At 36.7% G+C, this 25,492-nt stretch overlaps 1 long non-coding RNA gene across 1 annotated transcript in view; it reads left to right on the forward strand.

The window, feature by feature from the left end:
* The first annotated feature begins 12,080 nt into the window (after positions 1–12,080).
* LOC148133181 (uncharacterized) overlaps positions 12,081–25,492 on the forward strand; it is a 92,411-nt gene continuing 78,999 nt past the window's right edge. The window contains exons 1-2 of the long non-coding RNA XR_015747181.1: positions 12,081–12,260; positions 20,930–21,011. This is a non-coding gene — a long non-coding RNA (uncharacterized LOC148133181). The remainder of the gene's footprint in view (positions 12,261–20,929; positions 21,012–25,492) is intronic.

Genomic DNA, 25,492 nt, shown 5'->3' on the forward strand with positions numbered 1-25,492 from the left:
TAACAGAAAGTCCATTAAATGAGAAATTGCTGGTACTGCGCTCTTCGCCACTACCAATGGTTTTTGGAAGTACCAGAAGTATAAAAGGACCCTGGGTTATGAACAAAGTTTAGCGCATTTGTACTCCCATCAGAATATATGGCATTGATAGGAATCAGGAGCCAAACATTAAACCACCTTTTGTTTCCTACAGCTTTCCTGAAAACAAACACCTAAATCACAATTCTCAGGGATACATTTTCCATTGCATGAAAATTAATGCAGGTACTTAAGTCAATAAAGGGGAAAAACACACACACATACATAAAATCTATTGATCTTAATAGTGCTGGTTGGATTTGTTCCAGACATTCACAGGATGTTTAATATACATTCTGTGTTGTATTTCATTACTTTGAAGCCATCCAAACTGGATAACGTAAACATTGCTAGGACTGAATTCTGGAAACGTTTCTGCTGAAATGAAAAGAGTAGTGTAAGCCCCACACAGAGAACAAAATGTAATTTCTTTGTATGTGACATGTGGGGTTTGGTCTTCTCCGCCCACCTGCACAATCAGTGATCTGATTTACATATTGCACTTGTTCATAATGTGGTGGGTTCCCTTGGCATGTCATGTAGATTTGTTGGCAAACTAATTTATGCGGATATGTTGAACAAACCGAGTTATTCATTAATAACTTTTCATAATTAATTTTTTATTAATTCTAAAGTGAAATTAAACTATGGTTTGCTTTATGTGGGACGGGAATCTGTCACTTTCTATATGTTCAACAGAAGGTTTGTGTGCAAGATGCAGTGATTTCCATGACATGTACTGTACACTGTATTTTTTGCAGCATACATATCATGTCAAGGATGGTTCTTAAGCATGAGATGTTATGTATATGTGCAGAGCAGAAGATTGAGAGCTGCCATTCAATTTTCTTTGCCGGTGCATAAAATTGAATGATATTGCATGTCTAGATAGAATGTAAAACTCAAATCTATGAAATTTACTTTTCCATTCCACCAGCTTTTCTTTAATACTCTGAGAAAACTTGAGCCCAGTTGCTGCTCACTATTCAAAAGCAGAGATTTTTCAAATCCATCTTAGAGGTACCTCCCTTAAACAGTGAGGATTAAGTAGCTGAATAGTAGGATGGAAGGTGAGAGTGTATCCCCTTATTGAGTACTGCAGCCTTTCTTGTCAGCTTGGTATTCAAAAGTTGTGGAGGCAGGTAAGTGCTACTGGATAAATCACAGCAATCTGAGATACCGCTTCGCTCTCTGACAGCATTTAAATTTCTTCTATGTTATAGTAAGGCAGGACATAAAAATATATTAATTTTAGAGAAATAATGATACAAGTTTTATAGATAGTGAAATATGTGGTATTAGCAAGAGAAAGAACAAGGAAATATGAAAAGCCAAACCACAAGGTTCATCTATCGGTCACAAAGTCATATTTGCCAAGATACCTTGTCTCGCTTGTAACAAAACCACAAGCTAGGGAGTTTAGCAAGATGGGTTTGTCACATCCAGCCATCCTAGCCTAGCAACAGGGGAGGGGGGAAAGCTGTGTTTCAAGTAACCAATGAATAACTGATGTGTTTTGCCCCTTCTGAAGAAGTATATAGGCATGTGCTGTTCAATAAGAAAGTTGTTCAGAAGTGACTCTCACTAAAATACTCTGAACCTGTTTGCGCAAATAAAACCAACTTATTTTTGGATTCCAAGGTCTGAGTCTCATAATTTCCTGCAACAATAAGCAGCTCCTCTTTTCTTGGTCTCTGTGGAATCCCTTCTCGGAGTTTGTACGTGCAGGTCTTTTTGCAAATAAGTTTGGATGTTTCCCAGATCGAATTCTCCAACTGTTGGCACAATTGTGCAATATGAGAATTCAGACTCTTTCCTGCTCTCCAAAAAGCTATCCGGACAGGACATCTGCTCTCACTATTTGGCCTAACGTGGGGCTTGAAGCTAGAAAAGGAGTGAGTCAATTGGCCCCAGAGGATTTATTGCGCTTGACACATTAGATGTCTGTGTTAATGGTCCCTTGTTCTTGTTGGGCCACAGCTAGTATGTCAAGATACTCTATAGCTAATATGGGTGTGTTTAATGCGAAATGAGAAATAAAGTTACATTTAGAAATGGGAAAAGAGGACCATTGATATAGAAAGATTCAGCAAAAACAATTTGATAGACCAGTTCTGGTTTGCATCTTAGTAACAGAAAGTCTTGGAATCAGGAACTCTGATTAATAAAAGCATAGTCACATGGAGATACCTGAAAAAATAATGTCTTATAATCTTCTTCCTTTCCAAATTAAATCACCTTCATCTGAAAAACAATATTTCAGAAATTAAAAGTTTCTTGCCTACATATTTATTTACACCTCTTTTGTAAACTAATGCTGTCTTTCTAACAAATGTCCATTTGTTTTGTGAGATTTCAAGATCTCAGATGCATTTATTTGTTTTGGCTATTTAAATAATGTTCAAATAGTACATTATGATGCTTCAAACTACTAGTTACCCATTGAACTCTTTTGTGAATATAGAAACAAATATTAAAAAAACTAATAATTTAGAAATGTAAAATAGAAATATGAATGCTAAGTAGCGTTTTGCATATATATATATATATATATATATATATATATATATATATATATATATATATATATATATATATATATATATATATATATATATATATATATATATGGATCTTTGGTACCTGCAAGAACCTCAGAAAATATATATATATATTCTAAATCAGACCAATTCTTTCTGCCTGTAGAATTATTCACTTACAAAGTACCTAAAATAATGCAGATGTGTGATTTGGGTTTCTTATCTTTGGGTGAAAAGACGAATAAAAAGCTGCACCTCTTTCTCTTTCTCACTTATTGTACAATTATTGCTGCATAGTCAGTTTAATTTTGAAATGTAGTCAGCAGTGCTCAGTGGAGATCTAGCATCTTTAAATGAATTATGCCTGCTTCCCTGTGCTATGGATCAATACTGACATCTGCAACTTTAGGATATTAAAATCATAATCTCATCAATCTTTCCTGTGACAACATTTTTGCACTGTTTCTTTCTCATTTCTCTCTCCTGCTGCTTTCTTTCTTTTCCTCTTCTATTAGCAGAAAGAAAATCGGCTGGCATATAAACTGTTCTTGAAAATCAAGGAGGCAAGTTTCTTGCAACTGTAAATTTTAATCAATACAATATATCTGAGGCTGGGAAAAAATAATTAGAGGAATAGAAGCAGCCCTCTGGGAAGGGGAAGTGTTCTTCCCCAGGACTGTTAGGCAAACACCCACCAGCCCAGAGTCACCAAATGGGCACCTATAAAAATTACAGGTAGGTAGGTAGGTAAGTAGGTAAATAGATGATAGATAGATAGATAGACAGGTGATAGATAGATAGATAGATAGATAGATAGATAGATAGATAGATAGATAGATAGATAGATAGAAGCAAGCCTGACAAACATTAGGTTCCATGGCATTCAAAACCAAGAGCAAAAATGTGCCATTTAAAAATAATAATATAAGGGAAAGGTCAGGTGTTTATGCAGCCTCAAATGGGCAAAGATAAGAAATCCAGAACAAAATTGCAAAGCCAAAATCAAGAAGTAAGTGGGTAGACATGATCCCAACTGTTAATTTTCAGAATACACACACAGACACATATACAGACACACACATTACAGGGTCAAAATTCTACTATATTTATTTTAAAAATCAGATCTGCATATTTCAGTTTATACAGCTTTCCCTAATAAATGTAATTTTGTCTGCAGTTTGTCTTAAAATGTGCTGTTCTTAATACAGCTCCTGAAACATTATGGTTTGTATACATAGCTAGCCTTAGTAGTTCTTGTTATACATAGTAGCTGCTTTATTTATTTGTATCATTCTTTCTGGTTTAAATTGTTGTCATCTTCCCAGAGACATGCAATAGGTCTTTTAAATAAATAAATAGTAAAACGACTATGACAGGTTTTTTCGGGATTCAGTTTGTCTAAATGGACCCATTTTGTCTCTATCTTTCTCCAATACAAATCCTTTTGTTAGAATATTTGGACCGAAATCAAGCGAATGTTATCAGACTCCAAGTTCTACTGCCAACAAGGTATCATAGAATTGGAACTGTTGAACCAAGCACTTTTGTTTGCAACGAAATCTGAAGCGAATATCTTTACCTCCCTATCACTACTCCAAATTTTCTTAGCTAAATATAACAGGTCTAAGGAGCAGTGGTGGCACAGACATTAGGTTTGGGATATGGTAGGAGATGCACCTTGTACAAACAGGGCAGAAAAGCGTTTTTGTTATTTTGGTGTGCAGGTGTGGAGTTACTTTTTCATGAACATCTACATGTTTTCCTTCCAGCTTGTGTGTTCTATAATAAATATCAATGGCTATACAAAGCCTTAGCAACTGTTGCCTCACTGTGTTCCTTTTTCTATCAAGAGATATAGAATGACTATCAATGGTGGGATTCAAAAGATTTTACTACCAGTTCTGTGGGTGTGGCTTGGTGGGCGTGGCAGGGGGAAAAATACTGTAAAATCTTCAATCAGAGGCGGTATTTGCCAGTTCTCCAAACTACTCAAAATTTCCGCTACCGGTTCTCCAGAACTGGTCAGAACCTGCTGAATACCACCTCTGATGACTATATAGGAAAAGAAGGATCTAACCTTGCTTATTTTGTCAAAGAAACCGCTAAAATGCAAATTGTAGTATCCAGTTACTAAACAAAACTCACTGTGATGAAGCTTTTCAGCATAAAATAGTTGGTTTTTTTAAAAGAGGCCTGGTTATTTAAAGTCAACAACATATGAAGAATTGTATACATTTCCATGATTTCTAATGAATGAAATTATAAAATTGTAATTTGCGTATAGGCCATAGTGCCCTCAAGGAATTTAAAGAAGCCAACTTATGGAATAGGTATGAAAAAAAAACTGAGATTCAAGTTAGCATAAATTATGCAATAATAACTGCAAAATTAAGGAAAAAAAAACCAATATGGATTATTGTAAATAACTGTAGGTATGTGGCCCTCCAGTCTCAAAAACCTTAATTTTCCAAGGTTTTTGAAGGGTTTAGGTTTGCCTTAAAAAAGAAAGACATTCTGATCCATCTTTGTGGAATCATCAATGCCTTCTCTGGCATAGTATAAGGCCATACTCAATGTTAGTACCTTGTATGATTGTCTTGGAATGTCCTAATTTTTAAGCTTGAGCTGGTGCAGCTCTAGAAAAATGTTTCATGTCACAACTTGGCCAAGGCCTTTGTGAACTCTCTCATGGAGTTTTATAATTATCTCATCTCACCAATTCCAGGAGAAATATTTTCTCCATGAAAAGCTCCCTAATTGTAAATATTGCTGCCAGCTGAGAGCGAAAAAAGTTGCTGTTTGTTTTGAATATAATTGTCAATGTTTCTTATTTAATAATTAAGCCCAGTTGGGGAGAAACATTTTACTGTTACACAATAAAACATTCTTCCAAGCACAGTTGGCTCAATTTTTAAAGGAAAAACAGATAGTGCATTCTCATCTTGATGAAATTAGGAGTGAAAAAATGCTAAGTTTCTACCTTCCACCACACACTTTCTGGGCATTTTGGAACCAGATCTGAATGCTAGCATGAATATTTTCCTTTCTTCCTCCCTTGTTACTGAATTGTATTATATAAGAAACTACACTGATGGAAGACAAAACAAATAGTGTATAAGGAAATGAAGAATACAGTAGTAACTGTAAACATTATCTCCTCTATGTCTATAACATATTGGGGAGACTAACCCATTTTGATGAAGGGGAGAGAGACAGAGAGACAGAGACAGAGACAGACAGACACACAGAAAGACATACACACACACAGAGAGAGAGAGCACTTCTGTATATGGGTATGCACTTAATAAAGACTTTATAACTCCAACCAAGTTTGATGGCAAAATGCCTAGAGAATATTGCTAGCAGCCTGTTCTTCTCTGACACCCACCCCTCATCTGGATGTAATATCTCAATATTGCTTCAGACGATTGAATTTTATTTAGGCTTTAAGAATGATAATAAAGCAAACCAAATACTTCAATAGCAGGGGTTTTGTCAATTAAAGAACTTGGCTTTACAGGGAGTCACTGAATGGTTGACTTTATCTCATGAAGCAGATTAATGACTGCTACTGCTTGTCAACGAAGAGGAGAAGTCATCAGAAGAATATTTCATTTCTTTACCAAGGCTTGTGGGGGGAGTGGGGAGAATAGAAGAACAAGATATTCTTGCTCAGTGCCAAAGACAAAACAACAACAACAAGAAGAAGTCCAGATTGTAGACATTGGCAGTACCTGGAGATAGCTGAATAGAAGAGAAGGCACTCTAGAGAAGGTAACAAAATACAAAGACCTGGAAGTAGAAATAGAACAACTATGGCAAAAGACAGCAAAGCTGGTCCCTATGCAATCCCAAAACAACTGGAGCACCACTTGAACACCATCCACATTAACAAATTCACCATCAGTCAATTGAAAAACAGTCTATTTTACTTGGAACAGCTGATATCCTGTAAAGATACCTCTAACTCATTTAACACGCATGTCTGCCTATCCCAGGTCCTTGGGAAGGACTTGATAGACAGACAAAATTGCCAAATCTAGCTTGTACATCTGGCTGCCTGTGCGACAGACCATTATTAAATATCATTATCTAGTAGAATGAAATCTTTCCCGATATTTGAGCAAGAATCAAAATGAATGTTTGAAGATCCTTATCTAGCAAGTATAAATACTATATATAAATACACTTGGAATACTGCATCCAGTTTTGGTCGCTGTTGGGACTCTAGAAAGAATGTACAGAAGAGCAACAAAGATAATTAGGGGACTCGAGGATGAAACATAAAGAACAGTTGCTGGAACTGGATATATCTAGTAATCTGATGAAAAAAAGGACTGGGGCAGAGGTGGTATTCAGCAGGTTCTGACTAGTTCTGGGGAACCGGTAGCAGAAATTTTGAGTAGTTTGGAGAACCAGCAAATACCACCTCTGACTGGCTCCACCCCCATTTATTTTCTGCCTCCCGAGTCCCAGCTGATCGACTGGGTCTTCTTTTGTTGCCCTGCACAGGAGAACAGAGCTAGAAAGCAGGTTAGTGGGGTGTGGAGGGAATGGAGATTTTACAGTATTCTTCCCCTGCCATGCTCACCAAGCTACGCCCACAGAACCAGTAGTAAAAAAATTTGAATCCCACCACTGACTAGGGGTGACATCAGTGGTGGAATTCAATTTTTTTTACTACCGGTTCTGTGGGCATGGCTTGGTGGGCATGGCAGGGGAAGGATACTGTGAAATTTCCAGTCAGAGGTGATATTTGCCGGTTCTCCGAACTGCTCAACATTTCCACTACCGGTTCTCCAGAACTGGTCAGAACCTGCTGAATATCACCTCTGGGTGACATAATAGCAGTGTTCTAATATCTCAGGGCCTGTCACAAAGAAGAAGGAGTCAAGCTATTCTCCAAAGCACCTGAGGGTAGGACAAGAAGCAGTGGGTGGAAACTAATCAAGGACAGAAGCAACTTAGAACTAAGGAGAAACTTCCTGACAGAACAATTAACCAGTGGAACAACCTGCCTTCAGAAGTTGTGGGTGCTCCAACACCGGAAGTTTTTAAGAAGAAACTGGACAACCATTTGTCTGAAATGATATAGGACTTCCTGCCTGAGCAGGGGGTTGGACTAGAAGACCTCCAAGGTCCCTTCCAACTCTGTTATTCTATTATATATTTTGTTCAATTAATAAACTCCATTCTTTTTATCATGGCTCTTCATAAAAATATTTGGCTTTTATTTTGTTATGTGCTAGCGTATTCTTGCTTCTTTTCTCTTATATTCACTTAATCAATTATGATGAGGTTAGCCAAGGAAGGGTTTCCTTCTGTAGATTTTCAGGGAGATATAATTCCTTTATCCCAGTTCATCTGAAGTGATGCCCAGAAGTACAAATCAATTGGAAAAATCATTCCTGGTGGTTTCTGGATTTCCTTGCCTTCAAACTATTCCTTAGGCTACAAGCCATGAAATACTAACAGCAACTTCATCAATGGCCCTGCTCATAAGACCCTAGACATTGAGAGGAAACAGAGTTTGCGTTACCAGCACCACAGTATATCTCAGATTAGATACCTGGATTAAACCTGTCTGTAATCACTGAGTGTCAAAACCTTTAATCCAAACCATTATTTAAGCCAAAACCTGTCTGAGAAAGGATATACTTCTCAAGATATCCACTGGCCCTTATTCAGTAAGACTAATCCAAACCTGGTCAGTGTGGATACAAATGATTGAGATATTTCACTGCATGCACTGATAAAGAATTAAGTCAAACAGACTAGTATTTATCTCATCAACCCCTTAATAATATTTCGGATTGGCAATTGACAGGGGTGGGGTTCTATCAGTTCGCACCTATTCTCTAGAACTGGTTGTTAACATTCTAAGCAGTTTGGAGAACCGGTTGTTAGAAGAAATTACTGGCCTAATCCTGTAAGGAAGGCAGGAAGGAAACATCCTGGTGTTGCTTACAGAAACTGCCTCTCCATTAACCCTTATTACTTCCTGTCTCAGGAACGTCTCTGGAGTTTTTTTTCCCTCCTTTGCTGGTACTTTGTTGTGTGGAGTGACCATTCAAAGTTACAATGGCACTGAAAAAAATGACTTATGACCATTTTTTACACTTACGACTGTTGCAGCATCCCCACAGTCATGAGAGGCCAGGCGAGGAGATGCGTGCCTTAATGTGAGTGATATTCAGTTGGCCACACCCAGCCAATAATATGACCACCAAGTTATGTCCACCCAGTCACATGACCACCAAGCCACACCCACCACCTAAGCCACGCCCACAGAACCAGTTGTTCAAAATTTGAAGCCCACCCCTGGCCATTGACCCTTAAACATTTATTATATGGCAATAATTTTATAAATGCTGACTCAACTAGTAGTTCTACAAATAACAACAATTAATTATTTCCAGACTTGAGTCAGGCTTAGCTTTATCAGCTAACTATCGCACAACAATAAAAACAACAAACTATATTGATTAGTTGTCAGCAGCTTCCAGCTTCTTGCCAGCTTCTGCACTGATGTTGTTTGTGAAAAGCTGGCAGGTTGTGTTGGAAAAATCTCCTCCTCCTCTTCGGCTGACCCATGGAACTGCCTGCCATTTTACTGGGAGGAACAAAAACAAAGGAAGCTACAAACCACAAGGAAAACTCCATCCGTTTCCCATCCTGGCACGTTCCTAAGGCCCCTGTCACTCCAGGGAGGAAAAGGGCTCACCTGTTGATTGTTGGCTCTCCCCAGCCAGCCCACTCCTCATCAGCAGGCATCCAAGTTACTTCTTCATCCTTCCCTAACTGCTCACTGCTATTAAGAGATTTCAAATTTTATTTCCATTTCCAAAGCAGCCAATTGTGGCTCGCCTGTTGGGTCTTGTTGCCAGCTAATTGGTGCAGAGGCCAGAGGCAGGGGAGAGGATGGAATATGTCCCTCCCCTCTTCTTTGGTGCCATGCAACCTATGGGTTTCTGAGAAGTGTAGCTGCCTAAATCAGCCACAACTTCCCTAACTTTCACTTTCATAGGAGTCAAAGGTCCCAGAATGTTTGTAAGTTAGCCAATTTGAGTTACCCAATAAAATTGTTGCCCAATATCTTCCTATTTCACCCAATTCAAGATTACAAAGAATCAGATCCAAAAGTTTCAGTAATATCTACCAGTATATAATGTGCTGGCTGTGGATGTGAGTGAGTGCATGTATGCATGTACATTGGAAGGGAAGCTGTGTGAAAGTGTACTATTGTTCCTACGTGCTGCATGATATTTGTTTTTAGGCATTAGATAGATTGCTGTGAAAAGAAAGAAACAAAGATTGCCAGCTTGATCCGGGCATGAAGGTACCAGGAGCCCTGGTGGTGCAGTGGTTAGAATGCAGTATTGCATTTTGCCAACTGCCAGCAGTTTGATCCTCATTGGCTCAAGGTTGACCCAGCCTTCCATCCTTCCAAAGTCTGTAAAATGTGGACCAGATTGTTGGGGACAATATGTTGATATTGTAAACCGCCCAGAGAGTGTTGTAAAGCACTGTGAAGCTGGTAGCAATAGCAGTAGTAAGTGCTACTGCTTTTGCTACCAGATTAGAAACCAGCAGATCCTGAGTTCTAATCTTGCCTCAGGCATGAAAACTGGGTGACTTTGAATCATCCACTCTCTCAGCCCAGCCCACCTCACAGGGTTGTTGTTGCAGGGAAAATAGGGGGAGGGCAGAGAATTAGGTATGTTCACTGCCTTGAGTTATTTATAGCATTAATAAAGGCTGGATATAAATTAAATAAAGTGAATGTTTGACCACATGAGCTCTCATGTTCCAAATGGTCACAATATGTTTATAGCTATTTTCCCCTTTTCTTTTCTACCGATCTAGTTATATGTTTATTTTTGTTATGACTGTTTGCAATTATTTTTATTAACAAGCGCTATCTCTGCCATACCATGCCATGCAGAAAATACGCATAACTACACAAAAGATGTGCACAAAGACAAGAAATCCTGCATAGTCCTGGACCGTTCTGACTAAACTGAAACTAGTCATTCTCAGCCTCGTTTCTCTTAGGAAATTTAGGAAATTTTTCCAGCATAATTTGGCACTGTAAACTGCCCAGATTAGCTCTGTGGTAAGATGGCCGGCCAATACATTTAATTAAAAAATAAATATCTCTTTGAGGTAATGCAAAAACTATGCAGCTCATTCTGAAGTAATTCATGGACTTTCAAAGCCAGAATTTTCCTCTGCCACATCAAAGCTATCTCATATAGACTTTTCATATTTTTAGCCATAAGTTCCGTCTTTTTAGAAACATGAGTTTAATACAAAATGTAAACTTTTAAAAACTCCACTCAAACCCAGACAATATTCACTTTTTTCATTGGGATATGTGCTGGTAAGACAGTTATCTTTGACAACTTGAATCTCAGACATTAATCACAAAGAAGACCCTTATAGTTTCACCAGCACCTTGTTGTTGTTTTAACTGAAGGTGGTACAAGCCAGTCCTACTCAGAATTTTCAGACTGTCTATCCATGGAAGAAAGTTGCTTTTACAATAAGCCCATGTACAAGCATTAAACTATAGGGCTTATGTGAAAAACATGTTCCTGTGTTGCTATATCCTCCTTTTATGCCCTCTGGACAGTCAACTGCACTTTTCTCATTCAAATACATTTCTTTAAAAATATCACATTGAGAACCCTGACATTCTATAGTCCAGTTAGGAATTCAGAAGAAAACTCCAGGACTGCAGGAATATGTAAACATGTAAGATACATATTTTGTAGTTCAAAGTTATGTGCCAAAAGTTTGGAATGTATTGACCTGTGAAGAACTTTGAACTTACTAAGCTTGGAGTGTAGCTAAATAGATAATTCTGCATGTTTGGAAAGAAATTACCATCATGGACTTAAAATCCTGAATTTGTGCTTAGCTTTTGAACTCGCTCTCTAGTGACATAGTAAAAAAAAACCTGATCAATATGATTCTGTCTGGGCATTCTTTGAAATCACTTTTACATATCTATTGTATTGTACTGTTTCTCTCTTTTTAAGTTTCTTTTATGTGGTTTTTTTGTTGTTGCATTGTTTAACTTTTATCCTTTTTTGTATATTATATGGTTTATACCTATATAAATGAATAAATAAATGCATTTTTAAAATTCAAAATACAGCTAGTCCTCAACTTAGAACACTGTGTTTAGTGACCATTCGAAGTTACAATGCCATTTAAAAAGTGACTTATGACTGTTCTTCACACTTATGACCATTGCAGCATCCCCCCCCCCATGATCATGTGATCAAAATTCAGATGATTGGGACTTCCAGTTTGGATTTCTTCAGCGACGGACCGAAATCCATGATTGTGCGCAGTTTTGATCTGTGCTTGCCACTGGAGCGCCCTGAGCTGCTTGGTTTCAAGGCTGAAGCCACCCCATAGAGGTGGTGAAGAAGGGGGAGACCACCAGCGGAGTTGAGGAGAGCTGCATCTCTCCTCCTTGGCTGGCCATTACTCCCTTTCCCAAAGGCAGTTGCAGCGGTGATCAGAAATGGCCACCTCAAAGAAGAACCCGACCAGACAAGATTGTACAGGAGGAAGTTTAAAGGAGAAAGTTTGACTGACTGGGTTAAATGGAGAAAGCATCTATTTAAGGTACCTGGAACTTGAATAACAAAGACTAATACTATTCCTAAAAAATATTTTTAAAGCGGTGAAAGAGAAAGGGAAAGGAAAAAGAATTGTTTTTTTTCTCTCTCACATTGACAGCTTTAATTGACTTTGAATGTTAAGAAGAAGAGATCTGAACAAGAAATTGATATTAATCCACTTTGACATTAACAGGCTATTTTTAGCTGAAAATAAAGTGTCAAAGGGATAAGGGATAAAAATTTAAAAATTTAAAAAAAGAAAGAAAGCAGAGGGGGAAAAAAGAGGGTGGAATCTGGAAAAATGGAGGAGACCACCTGGAAGTAAAAAGAATTGATAGTGGAATTTTAACAAGACCTGTAAAGAACACATTGTAGCTGAAACTTTGTCACAAGATAACAAAGCCCCTGGAAAGAGAAAGTGAGAAAAGAAGCAACAAACAGCTTTGGATTATTGGGTGATTCCTGGAATTTTGGATGGTGGATCCTAATGAAATGAACTAAAATCAATAGGGGGTTGTTTAAAAATCTTTAAAATGGCATCACTCCTTGAAGAGTTAAAAATGAGACTTAAAGAACAAAAAGAAGAAGCACAAGAGGGAAGAGGATCTTTTGGCTTCGTATTTCAATTTTTACAAATGGAGATTTTGAACTCCATTGTATGAAAAACAACAAGAAATGCTTGCAGAAGAAGGGCGGAACAAAGAAGAAGCCATCTTCAATGACCAAGCAATTTTAAGCAGTGTAAAAAAGGGAAAGGGGGGAAAGGGAGTTAAAAACTTAAGATTTGAAGCAAACTCCAAGACCAATAAACACAGACCAAGACTCCAAACCAATCAGGATGAAGAAAAAAACATTCTGGCACAGCAGTAGGCTAGCACCAAATTTAAAACAGAAACGGCTATGAAAGTCTGACTCACAGACAAACACAATACAGAAGCCTGATGAAGGCAGATGAGATTCTGCCGAAACGTTGCTACAACTTTAAAAGCACAACTATAATGACGTGGGAAAATTCCCGAACAAAGCTGAATAACATATATATATATTTTTCAAGAACTTAGTGTGTATTTTTAAGGGAATGCACCAAGCAGAATTCAGTTGATAATAGTTATGTGTTATAAAATAGAGGTTAGAAAATGAATGTTATAACTGTAAAGGCATAATTTAAACTTTAAACAAGATTTGCATGGATAATAATTAAAAGATACAAAGGTGTTACACTCCAGTCTAGTAATTACAGGGGAAAATTTGTTTTATGAGAAATGAAAATATGAAATTGTAAACAGGACAGACAAAAGTATAAAAATAGTGATTAGAAAGATACCGAAAATTAGAAAAAAGTTATGTAATTGAACTTAGAAAGGAATGAGATAATTAAAAATAAGGTTACAGAAAGCAAGGAAAAATAGTTATAAAATATGGATTAGAATACTAAGATAAATATGTAATTGAGTTTATGTCTGTATGGAGAAGCGATAACCCGAGAGCATGCTGTTCTCCAAAAAAAGATACTTTATTTGTATTTGTGTGTTTTGTGAAAACCCAAATAAAACTCTGTAAAAACAAAAACAAAATTCGGATGATTGGCAACTGGTTCATATTTATAATGGTTGCAGTATCCTGGGGTCATGTGATCACCTCTGACAAGCAAAGTCAGTAGGGAAGCCAGATTATGTATTCCTCACTTCACAACTGCAGTGATTCATTTAATGACTGTGGCAAGAAAGGTTGTAAAATGGGGCAAAATTCACTTAACAAATGTCTCATTTAGCAACAAAATTGTTGGGCTCAGTTGCAGTCATAAGTTGAGGACCACCTGTACTTTTTTTATATTGGGTTACCGAGAGAATAGGACACTTCATTCTCTTCAGCATAAGCACGGTAGTGGTTAAAAATTAGGGAAATGATGACCTAGGAAAGGGAAGAAGAGAGAAGAGCATCCAAGTTGATATTGTCTATTGCTAATGGGATATTTGAGGAAATATCTACGTTACATAAGCATTTATAACTCTCAGCGCGTTTTACCAAAAAGTATTTATATGCAGACTTTAACGGGTGCAGACCCTGCTAGGAAGAAAAAGTGCCAGCCCCATTCTTCATTTTGATTAAGCTCCAAGGAATATATTGTACTGTGAGACAATTACTTTTATTTTGAGACTTGCTTGAACAATGGGCGCCGTGTCCTGCTTTTCTTTTTCTTTTGCAGCCGCGTTGAAGTTGGAGGACAGAATAAAAGGAAAATGCGGGGGAGGCAAAAAAACTTCAAAAGAAATGAATATAAATAAATACTATATCATACCTGTAAGCTATTGTGAATATAAACCCACATCCATCAGGCTTACCGGTCAAACATATATTTCACCATTAAGTGAGCAATTCCCCATTCGTTATCCATAGGAATGGGATGCACTAAATTTATTTTCTGGCTATCAGCCCATTTAAAGAGCAGGTCATTCATCTGGGTGCTGATTAAGTGTATTGTGCTGTAGGTGGTTAGTGGAGTGAATTATTCTTCATCTCTTCTCTGAGGTGCTGACTATTCTTATCTCTGTCTGTCAGTGATGGAAGATAAAATCTCTCAACACCTTGAGAACATACTCAAACCTTCCCAATGAGTTTCTGCAGACTCCTATCAAAGATGATGTATATATTTTGAAATGTATATCTCTTGTGTTCTACAGCCTATAATACAGGTAGCCCTCAATTTACACAACCATTCATTTAGTGATTGTTCAAAGTTACTACACCGCTAGGAAAAAAAGTGACTTATGATTTTTCACATTTCCAATCATTGCAGCATCTCCCCCCCCCCCCACGGGTGGGTGGGTGTCACGTGATCAAAATTTGGTTGCTTGGCAACTGGAAGGTATTTATAATGGTTGCAGTGTTCCAGGTTCATGTGAGTCTTTTCACGATCTTCTGACAGGCAAAGCCAATCAATGGAGAAGCCAGATTCACTTAACAACTGTGGAAAGAAAGGTTGTAAAATGAGGAAAAACTCACTTTATTTTTTTTAAATTTATTAAGTATTTTCCAACAATTTAAAAACATATTTACATTTCCAACAATGTTACAGCATCATCAACATTCATATTCATATATTAATTACTATGTTACTTTTATGTCAATTGTCTAACTAGATATACCAGGCGTCTCAGACCAAATAATACTCCATTTCATTTCATTTCTATCTTTTAACTCTAGCCTGTCCATCTCCACGCAGTCCAGAATCTTTCTTGTCACTGCCCTCTCAGATGGTATATTTTCCTATTTCCAGTACTGTGAGGCAAAACTCACTTTAACTTAGCAATGGAAATTTTGGGCTTAATTGGGATGGTAAAGCAAGGACTACCTCTATTCTTTAAGTGCGCTGAATTTCAGTTTGATATTAATTTACTTTGTGCTATTGTGAGGCAGAATTAGTTCACTTTTTTTCTGAAGTCATGGCTGATTGGATACTCCGGAGAAAAGATCAAATACAAATATGACCTCCATATCTAAAAACAGTAACTATTACAACTCCTTCCCTCAAAACGACGCTATAGCACTGCACACTAGAACAACTAGACACAAGAACAGTTTTTTCCTGAAAGCCATCACTCTGGTAAACAAATAATTCCCTCAACACTGTCCAACTATTTACAAAGTCTGCACTCCTATTACTATTAATCTTCTCATTGCTCCTTATCATTCATCCCCTCCCACTTGTGACTGTATGACTGTAACTTTGTCACTTGTATCCTTACGATCTATATGGACTGTTTCCTAGTATGATTTGATTGCTTTTGTACCCTATGACTATCATTAAATGTCATACCTTATGATTTTTGACTCTTTTTTATTTATTTGTTTTGTCAATCACTTACAAGGTAATAGATATAAGTATAAACATGAATAAGAATACAGGAAATAGGTACAAATAAATGGGGACAATAGGACAGGGACGGTAAGCACGATGGTGCATTTATGCATGCCCCTTACAGACCTCTTAGGAATGGGGTGAGGTCAATAGTGGTTAGTTCGAGGTTAAAGAAGTGAGGGTTAGAGGATGTAACTCTTGATGAATGCATCTTTTCTTTTATATACACTGAGAGCATTTGCACCAAGATAAATTCCTTGTGTGTCCAATCATACCTGGCCAATAAAGAATTCTATTCTATTAGGATCATCATTGGAAGGAGAGGGTTGTGTGTCTCACATTTTTAAATATCTTACCTGTCAATTTATCAAAAAGGTTTTGAATACTGTCAAATTAACATGTTAAAGAGAAAACTAGCTTCTTTTCCATGATAGCTAAGTGCAGAAATATTTCAAGAACTATCATAGGCTTAATTTCCATTTTTATCTGAAGTCATTTGGATACAAGAAGAATATATCATGTGATACATTTTTAACAACCTGCTTGTTAAAGTAAATGTAATGTGGATTTCTGGTTAATACATGACTGATATATCTGCTTTTAACTTATAGATATAATGCTAATTTTCGAGCTCCTTTTAGCACCCATTTTAATATTGTCTTAAAACAGGAATAGAAGAATTAAGTCTAAAGGTCTTTTAAAAGACTTTTGAAATCTTGGAAAATAAGAAGGCCTTCACTGTAGTGAAAAGATCATAGCATATCTGAGTAACCCTCTCTGGAGTGGGTTTCAGAGATAAATCACCAGCTTCTGTTCAAACTGGAAATGATAGGAGTAGTTTGTAGCACAGTTTGAGGAAGATGCTGGTCAGTAAGTAAAAAATCAGAACTACAAAGAATTACCTGCACAAAAGGAGCATTAAGCCACCCAGAGTTGCTGGACAGGGAGATAAGCAGCACATATATTTTATAAACAAAATAAATATATCAAGCTGATTAGGAAACATGTTAATGGCAAATATATCCTTTCCTACAGAAGATTCAAATCTTCGCATATCTAAATGAGAGCTGGAATAATTCCTATGCGAAACTCTGGAGAACTGCTACTTGACAACAAGTAGACTGAAGGCTATGTGGTTTCCTTATTGTGTATAAACATTATGGTAGTCTAAACAGACTATGACAAAAAAGATCAAAGGTTACCTGGTACACTTGAATTTATTTCTCAAGCATTGTTCTGTATACCTTGTTGGAATTTTCATCACTGGAATGGATTTTATTCTCTTCTTCACTGTTCTTCAAAAAGAATGGGATTTTCTGAAAAAATATATGATTCCAAGGGCCTCAAATAACATGACATGGCCATAGAGATAACGGTCACAAAACCTCAGGAAAGTTTAAACAACCATTAAGTGAGAGTGCAAATAGCCTGTATATATTTTGTCATTTTTTCCTTTATGTTATTTTTTTATTTAAGACATTTATATAGCTGGCCATCTTATAATGGACTCTGAGCGGTTATTTCTCTACGTGCAACTTGTTAAGAAATATATAACAATATATTTTAAAAATTAAAAATGAAGAAGAAAGGCTGGATGCTTTTAAAACATACATTAAGGAAAATATGTGAGGTAACTGGGAATTCCAGATGAAAGCTCAATGCAGGTACTAACCTGGTCCTCCCACACAGCAAGGGCTACAATTGGCAGACCAGCTGAAGCTGGACCAAGCCCCTTCTTTTTTTGTTTATTTGTTTATCATATTTAGCATGCCACAAATGATTAGCCTCTCAGTCAATGCTATAATTGCTATAATTAGGAGTAAACAACAAACAAAGCAACAGAAATTAAAACAACTGGGGCAAGGTTAAATTATAATTAAAATCATGAACCCCAAAACAGAATTTATTCCAATGATATTAGGCTTCTTACCTTTCACTATAAACCCTTTGAAATAACTCAGCTTTCAAGAGCTTCCAGAGACTGAAACTGTGGTGACCAACTTGGTCTCTACCAGAAGACTATTCCATAGCACAGATTTATTTATTGAAAAGCAGCACATATGAGCCTCTGCATCATATGGAAATCAGGGAGCCCCGTGTCTCTGATAACATCCAAATACAACAATGAGGGAAGCATGGCTGGAAGAGTGCTGAAATTTTACTCAATGCCTAGATGTTCTGTATAAAGATGGTGCTAGAGGAAGTCCGACTTTTATCAACACTGATACCTATCTGCTGATTGATTGCCCTTGGGGCCAATTGAAACCGTGCTCAGTATAAAACTGATAGGGACCTAGATGAAGAGCAGTGTTGCAGTTTTTCATTAAATGAAATGGAAAAAGTGATTTCAAATTCTTTCTCTCTTAGGTTCCTTGAAAAGAATTTTAGACAGTTAAAAATTGCATGGATTTCAAACCACATGTGTGAGAGTGAAAAAAAAAAAAAAGACGCAACGGTTTGAGTTTTTCTTATTTTTAATATGAGCCAGATGAAACAAAAAAATTGTTTCCTTCCAAACTATAGGTCAAGTACCTCTATAGGTTTTAAGATGACTCTGTATGTTATCATGTTATCTTTCTTGCCTGACAGTGTACCATTATGTGGTGTATCATTTCAGCATTTACTATCCTTCATGTCCTTTTATCTTCTCGCTAGGATTTCTTTAAAAATTCCAGTCCATACATTTGGTTTCATTACATAAGTCTGGCTCTTACAAAACAGATTTCTTTCGTTTCTTATATTCATTTTCTTTAGTTTCATATTTGCCAGAATTGACCTGAAACAGTATATCCACTCTGTTGCTTTTATCATGCAACTTGAACAACAGTGAAATGCGGGAAGTTGTCAAGTCCACAGCATGGAAAGAAATAATAAGGGAAAAGTAAATTCTATATTCTCCTATTTCAGATCATAAAAATTTTATTTAGGTACTATAATGCCCTTGTTTCCAAAACTTCTAGAAATGTCCAGTTCATGGGTTAGACTATCAAAACAATGCCAAGAAATTGAGAATTAAAACCCAGTTGTAGTATGGATACTTTATGGTTTTTAATCTTAAGAAAATATATTTGCTTTATCTCTTCTTAATAAAATTAACAATAAGAAAAATGACAACAATTCCATTCTTCTCCCTTGAAAAGCATGATGTGACCTTGGCTGATCAATTTCTGTAAACCTCAACTATTTCATAGAACAGGTGAACATTCTAAAAATATCATTCTGTAATGATTCCAGGTGAGCCTGGAATAGAATTGATACAGTAGGAGAGTTAAGGAAAGGCTAGAACCAGAATAGTACCAAAAAAAAAAGGCCTCTGACACATCAGAACTTCCCCCTCCTATCCTCTCCATTGCAGTTTTTTTTCTCTCTCTGGATATTGGATAAAGGAGTGGACTGCTCGTACATGAAGCCTCCATCCATTTTTGGCAATGCCTCACACTTACTGTGGGAAGCACAAGGAAAACCTTAACAAGCTGAAAAATATCTTGTCCCTTTTGAGAGATAGCAGTAGCACTTAGATTTATATACTGCTTCATAGTGCTTTACAGCCCCTCTCTAAGTGGTTTACAGAGTCAGCATATTGCCCCTCAACAATCTGGGCCCTCATTTTACCGACCTTGGAAGGATGGAAGGCTGAGTCAATCTTGAGCCAGTCAGGATTGAACTGCTAACAGTCAGCAGAATTAGCCAGCAATACTGCATTCTAACCAAAGCACTACCATGGCGCTGTTTAGAGTTCCCCAGAAAATTCATAGTTACAGAGAAGGAGGTAGAAAGTCTCCAAGGTATCTCTTTAGTGTGACCCATCCCCAAATATTTTCACTAGAATTGAGAACTGCCAATCCAACACATCAGGAGTATGGTAGAATGGGCAAAGCTGGACTAACAGTTGGATCCATGTGAAATGGAGAAGAAAAGCCGATGTAGCTATTTCATTAAAAAAACATTCTTGACCATCAACTACTCTTTACTCCATCTGAATTTCACTTTAACATGAAAGTCAGTTTTAAAAAGCATTTGATACTAAATGTTACAGATTTTAATACTGCAAGCATGGTGTTAAATGGTTACTAAAAAAATCCATCTGGCACATATTAGTCAAGCCACTGCAAAGATAAATTGAATAAAAGAATGCTAAGGAAAGGAGGGAAAAGAAAAGAGACAGAACTGCTTAATGCTATAAGTATATCAAAATGTTTCACAGGGGCTTTCATTTTTCCTCCCTCCCTCCCTCCCTATAAGGGTGCACATATAAAGTTGTTTATTGTGGGTAGAATGCATCTGCTTCCTCTCAGCCTAAGTATGAAGCTATCAAAGCTGTTTTAGGATTTCATTTAATCTCATACCCAAATTCAATGGGGTTAGGGGAAACAGAGACCCTGACAGCAACATGAGATCTTTAAATTCTCTTTCTTGAATCCATCCCTCCCCACTTCAAATGCATCTTTACAGACAATTCATTCTATTTTCTCCCACATCTCAAAGATCTCATTGGATTTTATGTGAGTAAAGAAAATAATTGAGCATCAATAAAAGATTTAGCCAGTTACAAACATAGCACCAGCTAGAGTTACTTTGGGAGGAAGGGGGTATGAGTCCGAGGAGAAGACTTAAAGGAATATGAAACATTGAGTTCAGCGATCTGGAGAATAAAATAAAAGGAGCTGTTGTTAGGGTAAAGTTAAGGAGCAGAGATGTCCTGTCAGTTGTAAGGCTTCCTTCAAGAGCTGAAGATTCAGTGGTTTGTTCTTGAAACAATAAAGGGCTAATTCAATTAGAATAGAGCAAAAAGTATCCCTTTGTTCTCCCTTCAGGTTCTTGGATTACCCAATATTGCTTGGAAACTGGAAAAAGACTGATCTCTACACATGGCCATTCACCATATTGATGTACAATGTAAGTTGAATGAATGAGCTCTGTAAGCCAACTACGCAGAATAACCTATAAAGACATGCATGCGTGTCTTTATAAATTTATTTGTTTTTCTTTGTTTCTATGGCAAATTGCCTTGTATTAGTTGTCTTTATAAAAGACACATTTTTTCATAAGGCCAACCTATGATGCAAGAGTCAGCGGCATAACATCTTTGGATGTTTAACAGGAACAAAATACAGCATATGCATCGTCTACAAAGTATGAATGTGCCAGAAAAAAATATGTTTCATAAATTATTGGAAGGTACATTGTGAACATATTGATTTATATGACTTTATTCTTATGATTTGAATTATCCTACTTTTATTCTGGAATACACCTTTCATGTGGTCTTAAAGGTTCTTATAAAATGGCAATAATCATCAATGTAACGGATTTTAAAAGCTGTTTAAACTATTCAGTTTAAAAACCGAATAAGCCAAAACACATATTCTTCTTTTCTAATCTTTTTAATCAGGGTCCACTATGAACATACTGAGATTAGTAACTGTTATATCCCTTTTCACCACTTTTTCAGAATATAAATACATACCTCACCACCATCCACAGAACAAGAAAACTCTTGGGTGCTAGATTGCTATGAGGGCATTTCAAGCAGGATTCAGGTTCTGTTAGGGTAGTATGTATACAGAAGCAAAGGTTGATCCTGCCTTCAAATTACCATGGAGTAGAAATGTAGGTTGAAGCGGCAATAAGAGCCAACAGATCCTTAACTTCTTCCATAAAGTTGCTGACATGGTCCTCCCACTTCAACTTGTAGCTCCACTCAACGGTTATTCTGCAGATTCTGGTGAAGGTGGTCTTTGGCCCTCTTCACTCATCATAGCTTCTATATAGATTTGCAGCCAGACATGGAGCAGCAGTTATACTAAAGAAGGAGGAATCAGCAACTTACAATGAATTGGACATGATTGTTGATTGTTGATGATTGGCGTGGCCCTCCTTCTCACCTGCAGCTTTTGAACAACTAACTGTGTTTTGTAATTGTGTTATATAATCAATAAATTTAACTTATTTCTAATTTACAACTTTTGTCCCTAAAAACAGGAGGGGGAATCCCAAAGCAATCCAAGAAGCCCAGGCTGGAAGGAATGGCTGCTGAACACTATTTTATTGTTTTGTGAGAGGAAGAGGAGGCAGTAAAGGATGGCTAATGGATTGTGAAGTAGAGATGTACATATTTGTAGAAATGTATATTTATTTATTTATTGAATTTATATTGCCACCTATTCGCCTATTCGGTGACTCAAGGCAGCTTACAGGATATAAAACCACATTTAAAACAATAAAAACTAACAAAAAGAATCAAATAAATTAATATAACAAAATCACTTCCCAACTCCCACCTCCACCCCAGTGACAGCAGATCATATGAGCCATTTAATGGGCTCCATCCCACTCTGGGTTCCTCAAGCCCGCTGGCAGAACCAGGTCTTCAGCACCTTCCGGAAGAGTATTAGAGTGGGGGCCGTTCTAATCTCTTGTGGGATGATGTTCAGAGAAATGGATCTACCACAGAGAAGGCCCTTCTTTTGGGTCCCACCAGGTGTATCTCCCTCTGGGATGGGACCCGCAACATTCCCTGCCTCCCCACTCTGCTGGGTCAGGTAGATGTGACCAGCAAGAGATGGTATATAACTCCCTACTGTTTTCTTGCCTGCATTAATAGAGTAGAATTCTGCTCTATCTAGTTTTTCTTGCAGATTTTTCTTTTAAAAAACCATTTTAAAAATCAGTTCTTCTTTCTCATGTAAATCTTTCCCTCATGCGCAGAATGAGGAAAGGGCTTTGGGGCTACATCACTTGAAAATCTGACTTTCAAATTCCCATAATTTTGTTTACTGACACAATGTTTCTCTTTTTTCAATGAAAATAAATCAAATTGTGATAAATGTCTGTGGCAAATTTCAAGCAGGCTGGGAGGGATTGGACAAAGGCTAGGGTGGTAGCAAGGAATAACGATGTCCATTTGTGAATATAGTGGAACTGACAGTCAGGGATAGAGAGCAGCACTCATCTCCCCATATAAGAAAATACAATCTATCAGTCAGATAACAATCACGCAACCTCTTTTAACTTCTGAGGGAGTCAGCAATTGAAACAATAAAGTGAACAAAGGGTTAAATTTCAATAAAGGAGAATATTTGTAGCTCGGTTGAAATGAGGGTTGATCCTCTCTGAGCTTGCTTGTTTTCTTGCAGACATTTCATTACCCAAACTAGGTAACACCATCAATGCTAGTAAGGAGTGCATTTTGCTGTCCTTACTAGCACTGATGGTATTACCTATTATATTCTGTTGGCTTGCTCTGTCAGTGTTGATAGGGGTATCTTAAAGAGAGTCTTTGGTTGGGTTATTTACTATTGGTTCTTTGGCAGTTTCTTGGGGTATTTTTTATTATTGGTCTGATCTGATATTGGAGTTAATCTATGCTGATCTGAGTGCTGATTGCTGGTGGAGAAGTATTTGGGTCTTTTGGGTTCCCTTTTGGGCTGTTTGATTGTCTCTTTTCAATAGTCTATTGATGTTGCCATCTATGTGTCTATTGATGTCAAATTTGTCAGCGTGCCAGGCTTCAAGAAATTCCCTGGCATTTTTAGACTTAGCATGGTCTAGGATTGTCACATTTTCTCAATTGAAACTATATTAAATCTGTCTCTATGTTGTGAAAGTAAAGAATTTTCATCATGTCATCTGACTGCTATAGTAGTTGGGGTTCATGGATGAGTTCTGCCAGTCTTCTGCCTGTTTGTCCTACATAGTGGTTGTTGCAGTTGTACATTGTAGATGGTAAAAATGTGGATATTCTGGTCATATAGGCATAGGAAAGTATTGCTGTCTGATAGATTTTCTTTCTGCTGATCAGAATAAGTGAAATCAATTTTTCATTGATTTAGGGATAATTCAATTTAAGATCTAAAGCTGAAGCTCAAATACTATGGTCACCAAATGAGAAGAGAGGACTCTGAAAAAGATCCTGATGTTGGGAAAGATTGAAAGCAAAAGGATAAGGGATGGCAGAAGATGAGGTGGTTAGAAAGTGGCATCGATGCAGTGAACATGAATTTGGACAAACTCCAGGGAGCAGTGGATGGGGGGGGGGGCGGTGCTGGCATTCCACAGTCCATGGTGTCACAAAGAGTCAGATATAACTTACAGTAGTGACATAACAACAACAACAGTTTAAGATGTGACAATTAGATCTCAAATTATTGCATTTAAATTTCATTGAAGCTCTGAAAAGAAAGTGCTTAGAATATAACAAATATTTTCATGGAAACAAAAGTGAAAATAAAGGAGAAATTGTAAGGCAACTCTTAAATCCTAAGGGGCAATCAAGCCTGCCTATAGTTATGAAATAGAGGGGTTGCAAAGAGAATACCAATTATATTCAGAATATTTCTATTCATTTGTAGTTAAAGCTTCAGAAAATGTATTCTTTGTTCTTCTGATCCAAAATGTTATTATCTTAAAGGGGGAAAAAATAAATAGGAAATGTGAAGGGGTAACTGTAACAAATATCAGAATAACTATCCATTTACCCTGTTCCTATTCTCTTTTTTAAAAAAGAAAAAAGAAAAATTAAGTATAGGAATTAAATAAAGTATTTTGGAGTTGGGGGAAACAATTAGAATGAAGTTTATGTTGAACTTCAGAATTTTTATCTCTAAGGAATGTCGTATTTTAATGACCTCATTTTCTGGTAACATTTACTATTAGTATAATTAAGAGATCAGTAATGAATCCTGAATTTGAAATTTATGTACTACTTTCATCCCAATCCTTTTTAAACTTCTTTGGAGAATTTCATATCATTTATACAAACCATATGCCAAAGCACATGTGTTCAAAAATTAATGTGAGCAACATAAATTTCATGCGCAAAATATGTCAGACACAAGTACATACATCCCTTACCCATATGTATTTTTAAAATAAATTATAATTTTGAAGAAAAAAGAGACAATTATATCAAAGGGATATAGAAAATAGAGAGGGAAAGGGGAAAAATCCTTAATATAAAAGAAAATATGTTTATAACTAACAAGTCTTGAATAACCAGAAAATCTAAATATGGCTAATATATTCTAATACACTATAAATGACTTAGATGTTTCACAGGCATACAACTTAATTAAGATATGTAATTAAGCTTGTAAAGCTGTAAATATATTTGATAAGCACTACTGAAATCAATAAGAGGAAAGGGAAAAAATGTAATTAATATTGTAAACACAAGTTGAAAAATCACTGTGAATAACATATTGATTATATGTTGGATTAAAATATGAATTGAAATTAAGTATGTGGCACAATTCCATGTAGAAAATTATAGTCGAGAAATGCTCTCCATATGAGATTAACCTGTACATCAGATTTACTTTTTGGATATGAAGTTACATTGAAATTAAGGAATATTCCCAAAATCAAGCTTTCTTCCA

Source organism: Notechis scutatus, chromosome 1, assembly GCF_049901735.1.
Source record: "Notechis scutatus isolate UNSWTSFEM ecotype Mainland chromosome 1, rNotScu1.2, whole genome shotgun sequence".
Taxonomy (NCBI): Eukaryota; Metazoa; Chordata; class Lepidosauria; order Squamata; family Elapidae; genus Notechis; species Notechis scutatus.